Here is a 13,622-nt window from a genome sequence, read left to right as displayed (position 1 = left end):
ACAGTAGTAAACATTACTGTTTAACATTACAGTAACAAACATTAGTGTTTAACATTACAATAATAAACATTACTGTGTTTAACATTACAGTAATAAACATTGAGGTGTGATACGGGTGAGGTTTAAGGAAAGGGTCAGCAGTGTAATTACAAATGTAAGTACATACATTAATTACAGCTGTAATTACATGCATCAATTTTTTAAGTACAATATAAGTACAATGTAAAAACAGGTATGTACACAATAAGTCCATTGTATTAAATTATTAATTTCAATGTATACGTAGTACTTAAAGCCACTTAATATAAAGTGGGACCCAATTGGGTCCTTATGTCAGTAATATATACAGTATGTGTCCTATAGTCTATACACGGCATTTTAAACAAAGCTCTTGAACTATGAGTAGTGATGGGATTTATGGCTCTTTGAGGGGATCCAGATCTTGGCGAATCCGTTCCTTTCAAAGAACCGTTCAAAAGAACGGCTCTTTTGGCTCTTTTAAATATTTAGTCAGGTTTAAGAAGCCAGCTTGGGGGCATCTCAGTTTATCCTGAAAATAATCACTGGGAGGAATGATGAGGTGAGATTTGTAGTCAAATAATTAAATTCAGATATCACACACCAATATCTGAGTTTGAATTATTCTGAAATATTGATTATTACCTCATTTGTCGTGTGTGGACTATATTCTATAGGGTTGCACAACATCCCTCTGCTTAGAAAGTGGCATCACTATTTTGGATTCACCTTTAGTACAAAGTGTGTTTATGTGTAAAGCTATGTTGACTTATGTTATTCATACAATACCTACTCACAAATAAACATCAAAAACAAAGCCGGCTGCAATGAATTTCTGTGCAAAACAGCTTTTACTACAAACACTAACACTTCCACACAAGAACATTTTGATTTAAAAAAACGGCTCTTTTGGCTCTTCTTAAATATTTAGTCAGTTTTAAGAAGCCAGCTTGACGGCAGCGTGCACAAGTCATTGGCTCCGCTCCTACCCAATGACAGAGGCACGTAGGGTTTTTTTTTTCCACTGGAGTACTCACGTAAAGGATGCGCGCGCGTGCACAACTACTATCATCATGATTAGGCCGCTGTACGTGAGCTGTATCGTTAAGTTTCGTTCCGACAAACGGGGCACTACATTTTCTTTTGCTCAATATGTTCAACGTTAATAAAATGTATCCAAGCAAAAAGTTCTCCACACATTATCCTGCAGTTAATGAGAAAAGTTAATTTATTGGCGCACTATATTGACTGCGTATTGAGACATATCAAACTGTTTAGATAGATTTTCAACCAATCAGCATCGAGAATGTAAGTAGGTCAGAGCCAAAATCAAGCCAATATCACTACGCACATGTAAACATTGAGGACGTAAGCAGCGCATCTTCATCTGATAGCGGCGATCAAACTCGATTAAAGGGGTCATGACATGGTTTTTTGTTTTGTTTTATTATGTTCCCTTAGGTGCAATTATAGAATTACTATAGTTTTTTGTACAAAAAATTAAAAAATGTAGTGATTTATAACATTTTCCCACCGTTTCTCACCTCTGATTCAAACAGTCTGTTTTGGGGTGTTTCCCCTTTAAGACTTCAGTGTTAACACATATACTGTTATGATTGGCTAACGTCAGTGCTGCTTATGCATAAATTATTAACGTTAATCATTTTGTATCACATGTAGACTACACAATGCTCCACCGCGTGAAACTTCGGTCTTCCAATCTTTTACCATCGTGTCAATTCTCAATTGATTTTGATTCATATGCGCGAGGGAGGGAGGGAGAGAGAGAGGGAGGGAGAGAGAGAGAGAGAGAGAGAGAGCAAGCCGGTTTGAAGGCGCGCGCGCGGCCGGGGCTCGCTCGCTCTCTGCTCGTTCTTTCAGTAACATGCCCTGTCACACTCATCTCACTCACCGTTCAAATTAAGCTTTGGCGCGCTGCATATGCTGCAAATAAACTGCATCCGACTGCTTTCCCTGACGTCTGGATCATTCGGCAGCGTATTCAAACATGTTGTTTGTCCACAGCAGCAACAGCACATCTGCGTGGCATCACAGTCATCTTGTAAACAGACCCACTCGCTGCACGACAACGCATGCGATGATGCGAAATGAGGCGTAGTTGTCTTGCGCTGGAGGCAGTCATATGCAAACGACTGGTACGTCACTTCGTACCGTGACGTCACTTCATACCATGGATCCAGAACGAGCTGTATTTAGAGCTTGATTAAATAAATGGTTTGTTTATAATGGGGAGGACATCTTAAGCTATGAAACTTGCAGGAAGTTTTAATAGTACATAGATCTCTTATATACCAAAACATCAAGGCAAATTTGGTTTCTCATGATGATGATGATGATGAATTTTATTTATAATGCACTATACATTTGACATCAAATCTCATAGTGCTTACATGAAAAAAATAAAAAAATAAAAATAAATAAAAATAAGATAAAAATCAATACGCAGACACTTAAAAACACATAAAAATACTTAAAAATATGCTTTTCTAAAAAGATAAGTTTTCAGCTCTTTTTTAAAAACATCAGTAGTCTTGGGAGTTCTGAGTTGTTCCGGAAGGGCATTCCATAGACGAGGGGCGGATGCTTTAAAAGCCCTGTCGCCCATAGTCTTGAGCCGTGTCCTAGGTGTAACCAGGAGATGCCGTTTGCCTGCTCTGGTCCGGGTGGAAGTGTGTAAGGAAAGGAGATCAGTGAGGTATGTCGGGGCCGCACCATGCAGACAGTGGTGAGTGTGTAGGAGGATCTTATATTCTATACGGTAATAAACAGGGAGCCAGTGTAGGGATTTTAGGATAGGGGTGATGTGCTCGTGTTTCCGCACCCTCATTAGGACCCTGGCAGCACTATTCTGCACAAATTGGAGCTTTTGAAGGCTCCTACCATGGATTCCCCACAGGAGTGCGTTACAGTAATCCAGCCTGGAGGAGACAAAGGCATGGACGAGCTTCTCTGCAGCTGGGAAGGAAAGAAAGGAACGCAGTTTGGAAATATTACGGAGGTGAAAAAACGAGGTCTTACAAATTGAGGTGACATGATTGTCAAAAGAAAGGTATGGGTCAAACTTGACCCCAAGGTTAGTAACGGAGGGAGAGAGGGGAATAGTATTGCCGAGAAAAGAAACAAGTGTGATAGGTGACGAACGTAATTGGTGAGGCGTTCCAATTTGAATGGCTTCTGTTTTTGAGCCATTCAGCTGCAGAAAATTTTGATTCATCCATGCCCCGATCTCCTCCAGGCAGGAGGTGAGGCGGGAAATGATGGCAGAGGGGGAACCGGAGGGAGTGATATGAAGATAAAGTTGTGTGTCGTCAGCATAGCAATGGTAGTGAATTCCATGCCTGCTGATGACACTACCAAGGGGAAGCGTGTAAATAGTAAAAAGGGTTGGACCGAGTACGGATCCCTGGGGGACCCCGCAGGTGACAATGTGAGGTGAGGATTTTGCCTCCCCCAAGGCTACACACTCAGTCCTATCTGTAAGATAGGAGCGAAACCATTGTAGGGAAGTGTCGGAGAGACCAATATAGTGCTGAAGTCTATGAAGGAGGATACGATGATCAACAGTATCAAATGCAGCAGAGAGGTCGAGGAGGATAAGCAGAGAAGTGGAACCAGAGTCAGAGGCCATAAGGAGGTCACTAGTCACTCTGAGGAGGGCTGTCTCTGTACTGTATTGAGAGCGAAAACCAGATTGATATTTATCGTACAAACCTTTAGAACTGAGGTGGGTATGAAGCTGGGAGGAAACCACTTTTTCTAGCACCTTTGAAATGAAAGAGAGGTTAGAGATGGGTCTGTAATTTGACAGAGGTTCAGGATCTAGGGTGGGTTTTTTAAGAAGAGGTTTAATAATAGCTGTTTTTAGAGCTATTGGAACATATCCTGTTTTCAGTGAAAGATTTATCAATTTAGTTATAAGAGGGCTAATGGAAGAATGGTGGGTTTTGAGCAGAGCGGTGGGGAGGGGATCAAGAGAGCAAGTGGATGATTTAGATTTACGGATAATAATCTCAACCTCCTGCTGCGTTGTAGGTGAAAAATTGGAAAGTTTTTGCGTGATCAGTACTGTAGGGGTGTCAGGAGTGGGACAAGTGAGAGGAGAGAGAGCTGAACGGACACAGTCTATTTTGGAAATGAAAAAGTTCATAAATTTATTACAATTTGAGTCGGTATAGCTGTAGAATGATGGAGTCTGTGGTTTGAGAAGGTGGTTAATTGTGGAGAACAATTTTTTGGAGTCGCCTGCATTGTTGTTAATCAGCATGGAATAATGCTGTGACCTAGCCTTTGAGAGAGCTCTAGCATAGGCCCTACGATGCTCTTGATAGGCCAATTTATGCACCATCAAGCCAGATTTTTTATAGGTCCGCTCCAGGACATGACCAGACTGCTTCATCTCTCTAAGTTCTCCTGTGAACCAGGGTGCGGACCTAGAGAAAGTGACAGTCCGGCTGTTAACTGGGGCATGACTGTCCAGAATGGAGCTAAGGCTGGTGTTGTAAAAATTTACAAGTTCATCCATTGATAAATCTGGGGAAGGGGAGAGAAGATGTAACTCCTGACTAAAACTGATAAAGTCGATGTTTTTGATATTTCGAAAAATCATCTGACGTTTTGGTTTATGAAAAGAAAATGACAGTGGAATTTTGAATAATGTTGCCAGATGGTCAGAGACACCAACATCATACACCTCAAGGCCAGTAACTGTAAGAGAGTCAGTAATCACTAAATCCAGTATATGGCCTTTAGTATGTGTTGGAACATCAACAAGCTGATGTAGATTAATACAGTCCAATGTGTACCTGAAATCAGATGCCAGTCGGCAAATCTGGGAGTCCATATGCACATTGAAATCACCAATAACCAAAATGTTGGAGTATATTGTACAAAGAGAAATAAGAAAACTGTGTATATCAGAAATGAATGTTGAATGTGGCTTAGGCGGACGATAAATAAGAGCTATTGTCGCAGAAAACGGATGTTTACAATTAAAAACAAGACTTTCAAATGTGTCCATATTGGGAATAGCCACGGGTGATAGCACCAGGTTGCTGCGATATATTACAGCAAGCCCCCCACCCCGGCCAGTTGTACGAGGCTTAGAAAGGTAGCAGTACCCAGGTGGGCAGGCCTCATTAAGAGAGGAATAGACATCAGGCTGCTGCCAGGTCTCACTTAGGCAGAGAATATCTATCCCTTTGTCCAAAATGTGATCGTGTATAAGTCCAGATTTATTTGACAATGACTGCACATTAAATTGTTCAATAGTTATGGAAGTTTTGAGGTCCAGTTTATTACAAGGCCGTAGGACGCTGTGATCCACTCCGGGTTTTCTGTTGTGCCAATCGGAGTTTAATGATCCTCCAGTGTCGGCGCTCTGATGACGTAATCCAGGTGCGGCGTGGCGTGAGGCTGTCCAGAGAGATGTGATGTTGCTGTGGTCACCGTGTTTGGACACAACAAATCGGCGACCCGACCCTCTGTGGATATATCGGGCTCGGCGTGGTAGAAGATCCTGTTGCGAATTGATTTCAGTATTGCTGGAAATCCTATGTTGTTCCATTAGGATGTCGGTCGTCAACACAGTGCCGGGTTGGGCACCGCTACTCGCGGTTAGCCAAAATCCAGGAAGGCAATAAGGTATGATAGTCACCCACACAACTAGGATAGTCCACAGCATAATCCACGGCGTCAAGAGAAAAAATTATTTCTTTGCAGATATCCGTTTAAAGGCGGAGATATTGCAGGGACCAAGAAGCTCGAGAAAAAGCTCGAGAAAAGCGAAACCAGGAGAAACCAGGAGAAGCGGCGAACAATCAGCGCCAGCGTCCTCTCCCCTCAACTCTTATCAACAGATCCACGAACCTGTGTCTCCGTGTCATGTCATGACCAGGGGCGAAAATTTCATCAAAATGTTGGGGGGGGGGGGGGGGGGGGCAATAAACAAGAGCAATTTTTGAAGGGGACACCAATAATACAGGCAAAATTGTACTTGCAAGGATACGTGTACACCGAGGAAAGCCTTACTACTATTAGTGTAGCATGGAGACCGTTCCATTATCCTTATTCTCAAAATTTCTTTCTGGTTTAATGAAAAAGCTGACTAAATTGACCAAAAAAATTCTTCAAAACCATAATTTTATTTTGTTAAAAAAATGTATGGTTTTGAAGAATTTTTTGGTCAATTTAGTCAGCTTTTTCATACATCAAGCCACCAAAATACAATGGATTTTTTTTTACATACCTTTAAGAACAACCGAATCAAGCCCAGTGTATAGCCTAGTGTATATTGTGTGTATAGATAGATAATGTAGAAAAAGTGACACAATTTTATGCAACTGAGATGACGGGAACCATATGTTTTATTTACTACGGAAAGTCAATTGGGGTCATAGACCCCATAGTAAATGAGGGTGTCATGATCCTGGTATCCTTCTCCTTTACTCTACCTCCCTCTGCTGGTCATATTTGTTATTGCATCCTCGTACACACACTCATTCACACTCATTATCTCATTCATCTCCAGCCGTTTCTCATTATCCCATCTGTTCCTCTTCTCCGCACCTGTTTCCCACTTTCTCTAATTCTACTCCCTATTTCTAGGCTTTCCTTTTCCTTTGTTCTTTGTCAGATTATTGCCAAATGCTGTGTATCTACCTGTTCATTGATCCAGTGGTTTTGTGTCCTGTCCTGTCTTGTCTGGTCTCGCCTGCAGTCAGAATTATTCAGATGACTTTGTGCTTCGCCTCTGCTTATCCAAGGCCTCGGTAAACGTGAGTGGTCTTCGGTTTGGCGTTCCGGCACCCTCTCTACGGACCCAGCCTGTCTCTATCATCTGGGATTCCTGTTTCGGCCGTAGCCAAGAATTTCTGTTTTATTAATTGAGAGACTTTTTGTTACATTTATCAAGGACTGTCTTCTGTTCAAGTTTTGCCAAGCGGCCACCTGTGTTGTTTCTCCTGAACTGAGATTAAAAGAATATCAGCTCACCTTTGCGTTTGGGTTCTCTGTTCACTCATCTGACAGAGGGTTAAAGTAGTATTTAGATGTTTTTACACAGACATAAATATGACGTTTTAAAAATAAAATGTTAAATATATATATTTGAAATGATTTAAAACATGAAAAGATACTTTAAATGTGAAATTAAAACCGCCAGTAGGAGGCAGTAAGTCACTGTTATACAGTGAGTCATTGAGATTCATTCAACTGATTGTTCAAAAAGCTGATTCATTCAGTAAAGAAACACCTCGGTGTGTTTCTCAGGCTGTGGCTTAACGTCAGTTTTCAACTATTTTCGTTGGTAATATGGTGTCTAAAATGTACATCACTTAATATTAACTTCTTGTTTATTAAACTTGTATAAAATCAAAATCACATTTGTTATCATGCTGTTATCTGGAGAAAACTGCACTCTTCGTGTGATATTATATTAGATTAACTATATTAAATGATATAAACCGACTAAATCAGTGAAAGCGTTAAAATCTAAATGCGCACCCGGACTAGTCTAATCTACAAGACTGACGTTACATCACGTAGTGTATGCGTAAACTCTATGGGTGTGGGTGTGTGTGGGGGGATATACTGTATTAAACAAGCTAGGTAAACGCAGACTGTATTTAACAAGGGTAAGTTAACGTTAAACGTTATAATCGCTAACATAGCAGACTAACGTTACATCAGAGACCAAAGTACATTGGTACACTGTACACAATCATATATTTGTTTTTTTACATGATTTATTAATGACTCAGCATCATCTATATTAAAGAGAAAATAATCACTTCATCCGATGTTTAAAGTGAATAAAATAACATTGACTTACTGGAGTTCCACAACTACTCAAAAACTTAGTTCATCTCTCCCGCGACCGGAATGTGTGTGTGTCGGTGGTGAGGTAAAAGGGGCGGAGCCAGTGGACCAAAGCACTGTGAGGCAAGGGAGGGGGGACTCAAAATGTTTAAAACGGTTTTTTGTTGTTGCCCCGTTTGCATTTGTATACTTTTATTTCTTAAACAATTATTTTAAGAATACATCATTATTTTATTTACAACACACATATTTTAATGATATTTTAGGGGGGACAACCCTCAGATAGGGGGGGTCCTGACCCCCCCGCAATTTCCGCCTATGGTCATGACCATAGACATCATATAGATAGACGCCCTATCGACCGCTACTGCCTATTGGCGCGGACGAGCCGTGGGGCCGCCATCTTAAACCGGTCACCCGCTCTGCTCAGTGTAATCTGTTTGGCAGGTGCAATGAGCTGTCAGCGCATTTAATTAATCATATCTCACTGAATACCGAACTGATTTTCACGCGGGTTTTTTTTTTGCTGCAAAGTTCATACACGTAGCTACGATTCAGGACACATTGAATATTTTGTTCACAAAATACATCTAATAGTACGGTAATGTTAAATGTTAAATCTTACTTGTGGAAAGTAATCCCCGAGTGATGGTCCGCCGATTTGAGCAGGAATATGCTGCACAGTGCTCTGACATCTACTGCTGCTATGCAACGCAAATAGGAGTACGACCGGTTTAAGATGGCGTCCGCATTTCCTGCATTTCAGCGGCCAATAGGGCATCTAGTCTCTATATGATATCTATGGTCATGACCCCTTTAACACTCGTAAAGTGTATTCTTCATGTCGGAAAAGATGCGGGAAAGGCCTTTACTGAAGTCCGATGGGAACAAAATCAAGCAATGTGCGAAGGAATGGCTCAAAACGTCGAAAACTACGGAGCTAGCTATTGATCCCATGCTGCAGGTAAGTTACTTTCATAACATATATTTTTTCATTATTTTTGGGTGATGCTAACTTTTGTCACATCAGAATCCCAATAAAAACATCGACATGATGAGAGACGTTGTCCTCCGTTACTTGATCTGTTATCTGGGTGAAAAAGAGGATGACCTCATCCAAGAGTACAATGTAAGTGACTAGAATTATTCTTATTCTCTATATATTTATGGTGTTTTGAGAAATGTATTTGTACATTGTTTTTATTTATAAAAATAGAAATGCAACTTAAACGATAATCTTTTTTCCAATTAAATCATATAAAGCTAATGTGAAAATATTTAACACAAAATAGATTTTTGTCAGCCACTATATAAAAAAAGTAACACTTTATTTTGATGGTCCACTTTAGACATTCTACTGACTATAAGTATTTGCAACTATGTTAACTTAATCTATTAACCCTATAATAGCAGTCTACTAATACTCTGAGTTAGTTGACATGTAGTTACTTACAGTTAGTAGAATGTCTATTATTGAAATGTAATGGTCCACTATACTATACAAAGAAAACAAACTATAATGGTTTACTTGTAGTTGTCTTAGCATTTTAAGCTGTTGTAAGAAATTTTTACAACTGTACACAAATCGAGTTTATAATTATGGACAGACTTTTAATGAGACAGACAAGATAAAAATACTTCTTTAATGTTTGTTTTACAGTGTGACAATGGAGATCTTTCTCAATGACATGGAAAATGTCACCATTTTTGCTTTTATTTTTCATATCTTAAAACTGCTGTCTTACATTTTATATAGATTTGTTTTATTTGTGCAAAAAAAAAAATACAGAATAAAAGCATGTTTGATAACAAAAAGTGCATTATGTATTCATTATTATCTTAACCTGAAAAAGGCAGTAAATGTTATAATTAAGTAAATTTCATTAATACAAATGAGTAAATTCGGCTTGATTAATTTGTGAGACAACTTAAATTAAAAAAGCACATTCCACTAATAATATTAAATTCATCATGTGCCATAGACTAAATAATTTAGGAAATTTGACTTAATTTATTCGGGTACATTTCACAAAAAAAAAAAACCTTAAAATCTACTCAAATATAATACGTGTAATATTGTTACAATATTTTTTTTAAGTAGACTGCATGTAATATTTTTTACAGTGATGTAGTGCAGTTACTGCTCGTGTATGCAAATTGACAATTCATCATTAAATGTGTTATTTTGAAAAGTGTTTTTTTATATATATATTATATTTTGGCTTAATTCTATTTGTTTGATTTTACCTCAAATATTACCTTTGAATTGGAACAACATAATGAGAAGTAATTGGGATGTTAATGCTACAGTAGAAGTTTTCTTGATAATCGTATCATGTTTACTGTGGCTAGATAGCTACTTCAGGTATATCACACATTTCAAACTGGTTTATTTTGTACTTCAAGTACAAAAATAATTTGGTAATTAGGTATTTCGGTATTTTTGGGTTTATATGATAAACATGTTTGAAAGTGAAAAATTCCCTAGGTTTTCCCTTTTTTTCAAAATGGGCACCTTTAGCATAATATTTCTCAAAAACGGCAGGGTTGTGTGCGGAGAACTTTTTCCTGAGGAATCTCTATATATTTCTGATGTTAAATATAAAAAAAGTAGGTAGTGCCCCACTTGGTGGAACAAAACCCTATTTCTAGGCCTCTTTTAGGCTACCGACAGCGGCCTAGATGTTAAGCAGTAGCACCCGTGCGCTGGGTGCGCCCCTTCCCCTATAACTGAGGAGCTAATTTGTGTGCATCTGTGTGAAACCCGCATAGGAAAAAAAGAACGACAGAAAGAACGGCTCCCCTCCAGCCGCGACTCGGCTCCCATCGTTCATGTTTATGAGCCGTTCAATAGAATCTCTAACTATGAGTAACTTCTGTTACTGTTTGGCCATATTTGAATATGAAGGCCTCAAAACCTCTTATAGAACTATTGTCCCATTCTGTTTAAAATTACATTTATTTGAACCACTCTTTAAAGTGTAAATTGCAGGTTAAATATTTAAGATAATGCAATGTGCTTACTAAACATAAAGATAAGAACCGCCCACAACTATTTTTTATGTTTTTTTTATACCAAAATGCTGCATATAATATGAAAAGTTGGTGCTTTTTACAGTGGTTTTAACCACGCCCCCTCCCTTCCAGTAGACTGGGCGTGACGTCATAAAAGGGACTCCAAGCCTAGAGTTAACGTTAGTCTAACGGCAAGTTACAAAAATGGTGAACTATTGTGTTTGTGCGGGCTGTACAAATACTTCAAAAACGGGAGAGAGGCTCCACAAGTTTCCCAAGGACAAACGGCTGATTCCTGCTTGGGTGAAGTTTGTGGCTACGAAGCGGGCTGATTTTAGTGGTGCCTCAGTGACAAAGTCAGCCGTCATATGCGGCGAACACTTTACTGCCGACGACTATGACCCTGGAAACATACTCGTGTGTGCTGGCTTCAAGAGGACCGTGATCCTGCCTGAAATGAGAGTAAGCTATAAGCAAAACAAACGGGTTCAGGCAGCATGCGTCAAAACCAGGAAGCTGCGTAAGGCACGTCAGATTTGCCGGTCGCGGGTCGAGCTGCTCCACTAAACTCCAAAACGCGTTCACTTCACGGCAGCACATACTCTCCAACGCTGATTCCATTGGGTGGCACAGTCCACACAAACACCTGTCAAACACAGCGATAGGGACATTGATCTCTTTTTTTCTTTCTGACAATGAGCATAGCTAATTAGTTGCGTTTTAGCACACGCAATACCGCGTTCTGTCTGCCAGCAAAAGCGCCATTGTGCCTGTGCAGTGTGTGCATATATACAGCTCTGATTAGGACTACTAACACCGTGTAAGTAAATAATGTCTTCAGTCGTTGTCCCTCCTTGCTATTCTACATGACGGCAAGATTTTGAAAAGACTTTGGCTTGTTCCCTAATGTTATCCGGGCTAGCATCAGGCTAACCTAGGCTAGCTCTAGCTACTCACCACTCATTTTCCTCACACCAAGCATTAATAACTCTTTGAGGGCCATGATTTCTAGCAGTTTCCTCCTCTCTCTCCTGCTGACTGGTTCAAGATTGTAGGGCTGTGGTCCATCAACAATTTGATGGTTTCCCACCTCTTCAGTCTCCCAGTCGTTCTCCATATTCAAGCCACAAACAGAAGGAATCTAGCAGAGTATGGGTTGCAACTCCCTGTTATGACGTCATCACCCACTTACGGTAAAAAACACGCTACCTTTGAAGAAACCCCAATAAATGTTATTTTAACGTATTTTAAGACAGAAATTTTCAATATATATATATATATATATATATATATATATATATATATATATATTGAGCACTTTAATTTACACATTAATTGATTGTGGTGGTTAACCTGCAATTTACACTTTAAAGCTGCTCTCTTTGCGTAAAGGTATTGGAAAATAATTATAGTTATAATTATAACATAACTATAATAATAACAGTAATAATATTTATTATTATTATTATCACTATTATTATCCCTGAGACTTACTTTCAATTATTAGTTGTAAAATATAGGCTATGGTGAGATGTTGAGAACAGTTTTAATATTGAAGATTTTTTTTCTGGTTAAAATTGCAATTTAAAATTCCAAACATTTTGTGTTGATATATTAATATGACTTATAATAATTATTATGATTATTATGAAAATGTTTACATCAATTAATTTGGATAAATATCAGGTTCGGTATATAGATACATGTTCCTTTTTCTCAAGGAAAGAATCTCTAACTAATGCTGTAAACATACAGGGAGCTGGTACTATATTAAAGGTTAAAATAACCAACTCAAATATAATGCGGTTTTTATAATAACAACGTTATCTTATTTTTAATTATATGAGTAAAAATATAATATGTAATATAGGGCATATATTTAGCAAAATACTCCTGTCTATAGGTAATTTTTCTAGCTATGATGTGGTCATTAAATGGCTTTCCTGAGGTAAATGTTACGTTACGTGAAATATTGTTCTCAAGCTGGTTGAAACACTGATTGAGCGATTAAATGAGACATGATATATTTAATTAAGTTGTACTGTATCTTTTAACATATGCAACAAATATATTCGTGTTTATTTACTATTAACAAGTGGCGGCTGGTACTAAAAAAAATTGTGGGGCGCAAACAAACTGAATTATTAATTCAGGACTGACTGTAGGCTAATTGTAAAATAACCATTTAACTGTGATAATAATGTATCATTACAGCTTAGCTAAAAATGGAAAATTCAGCATTTAATGCATGCCATAAGGTAGATTTTGGGCAATAAGCAATAGTAAATTGCCAAAAAATCTGAATTTTTGGGCTAAATAGCGATGTATGGTAAAATGTATATGGTATAAATTTTTTTATGTAAATTTTTTTTCTATTTGAATTAAAAATAATTTCTATTTAATAAGAAAAAAAATCAAATCAAATCATATCCTAATCAATAATGCCCTAGAAACAATCCATTATGTGCAAAAAATCAAATCACATTTCATTCTAACATTGTAACACTATGATTTTGAAAAATAATGATTTTTGAAGAATTAAAACTTTTTTATTTTATAAAAATAAAATAAAGTTTTATTCTATATATTCTATTCTATCTAAATTCTATAGCATGGGGATGTGTTGGCTTTGAAGATAATTGTACACATGTTAAAAAGTATAAAATATGCTGTATAGCTGTACTCATCAACAATAAAGGCCAATGTCATGTATAACGTTACCTGTGTTTGTGTGGAGTATTTTACAAAAGTTT

General features: G+C 38.2%; 1 protein-coding gene across 1 annotated transcript in view; it reads right to left on the bottom strand.

Moving 5' to 3' along the window:
* The window catches only part of LOC143735712 (uncharacterized), a 237,035-nt gene extending 228,858 nt beyond the window's left edge, over nucleotides 1-8,177 (bottom strand). Inside the window, exon 1 of the mRNA XM_077225894.1 lies at nucleotides 7,868-8,177. The gene's annotated coding sequence lies outside the window, so the exon portion shown is untranslated. The remainder of the gene's footprint in view (nucleotides 1-7,867) is intronic.
* Nucleotides 8,178-13,622: the final 5,445 nt, after the last annotated feature.

This window comes from Siphateles boraxobius, unplaced genomic scaffold, assembly GCF_051911475.1.
Source record: "Siphateles boraxobius isolate OS27281-9 unplaced genomic scaffold, OSU_SipBor_1 13, whole genome shotgun sequence".
Lineage (NCBI taxonomy): Eukaryota > Metazoa > Chordata > Actinopteri > Cypriniformes > Leuciscidae > Siphateles > Siphateles boraxobius.
Note: the sequence above shows the minus strand (reverse complement) of the source record. Positions and strands in the feature narration are given on the sequence as shown.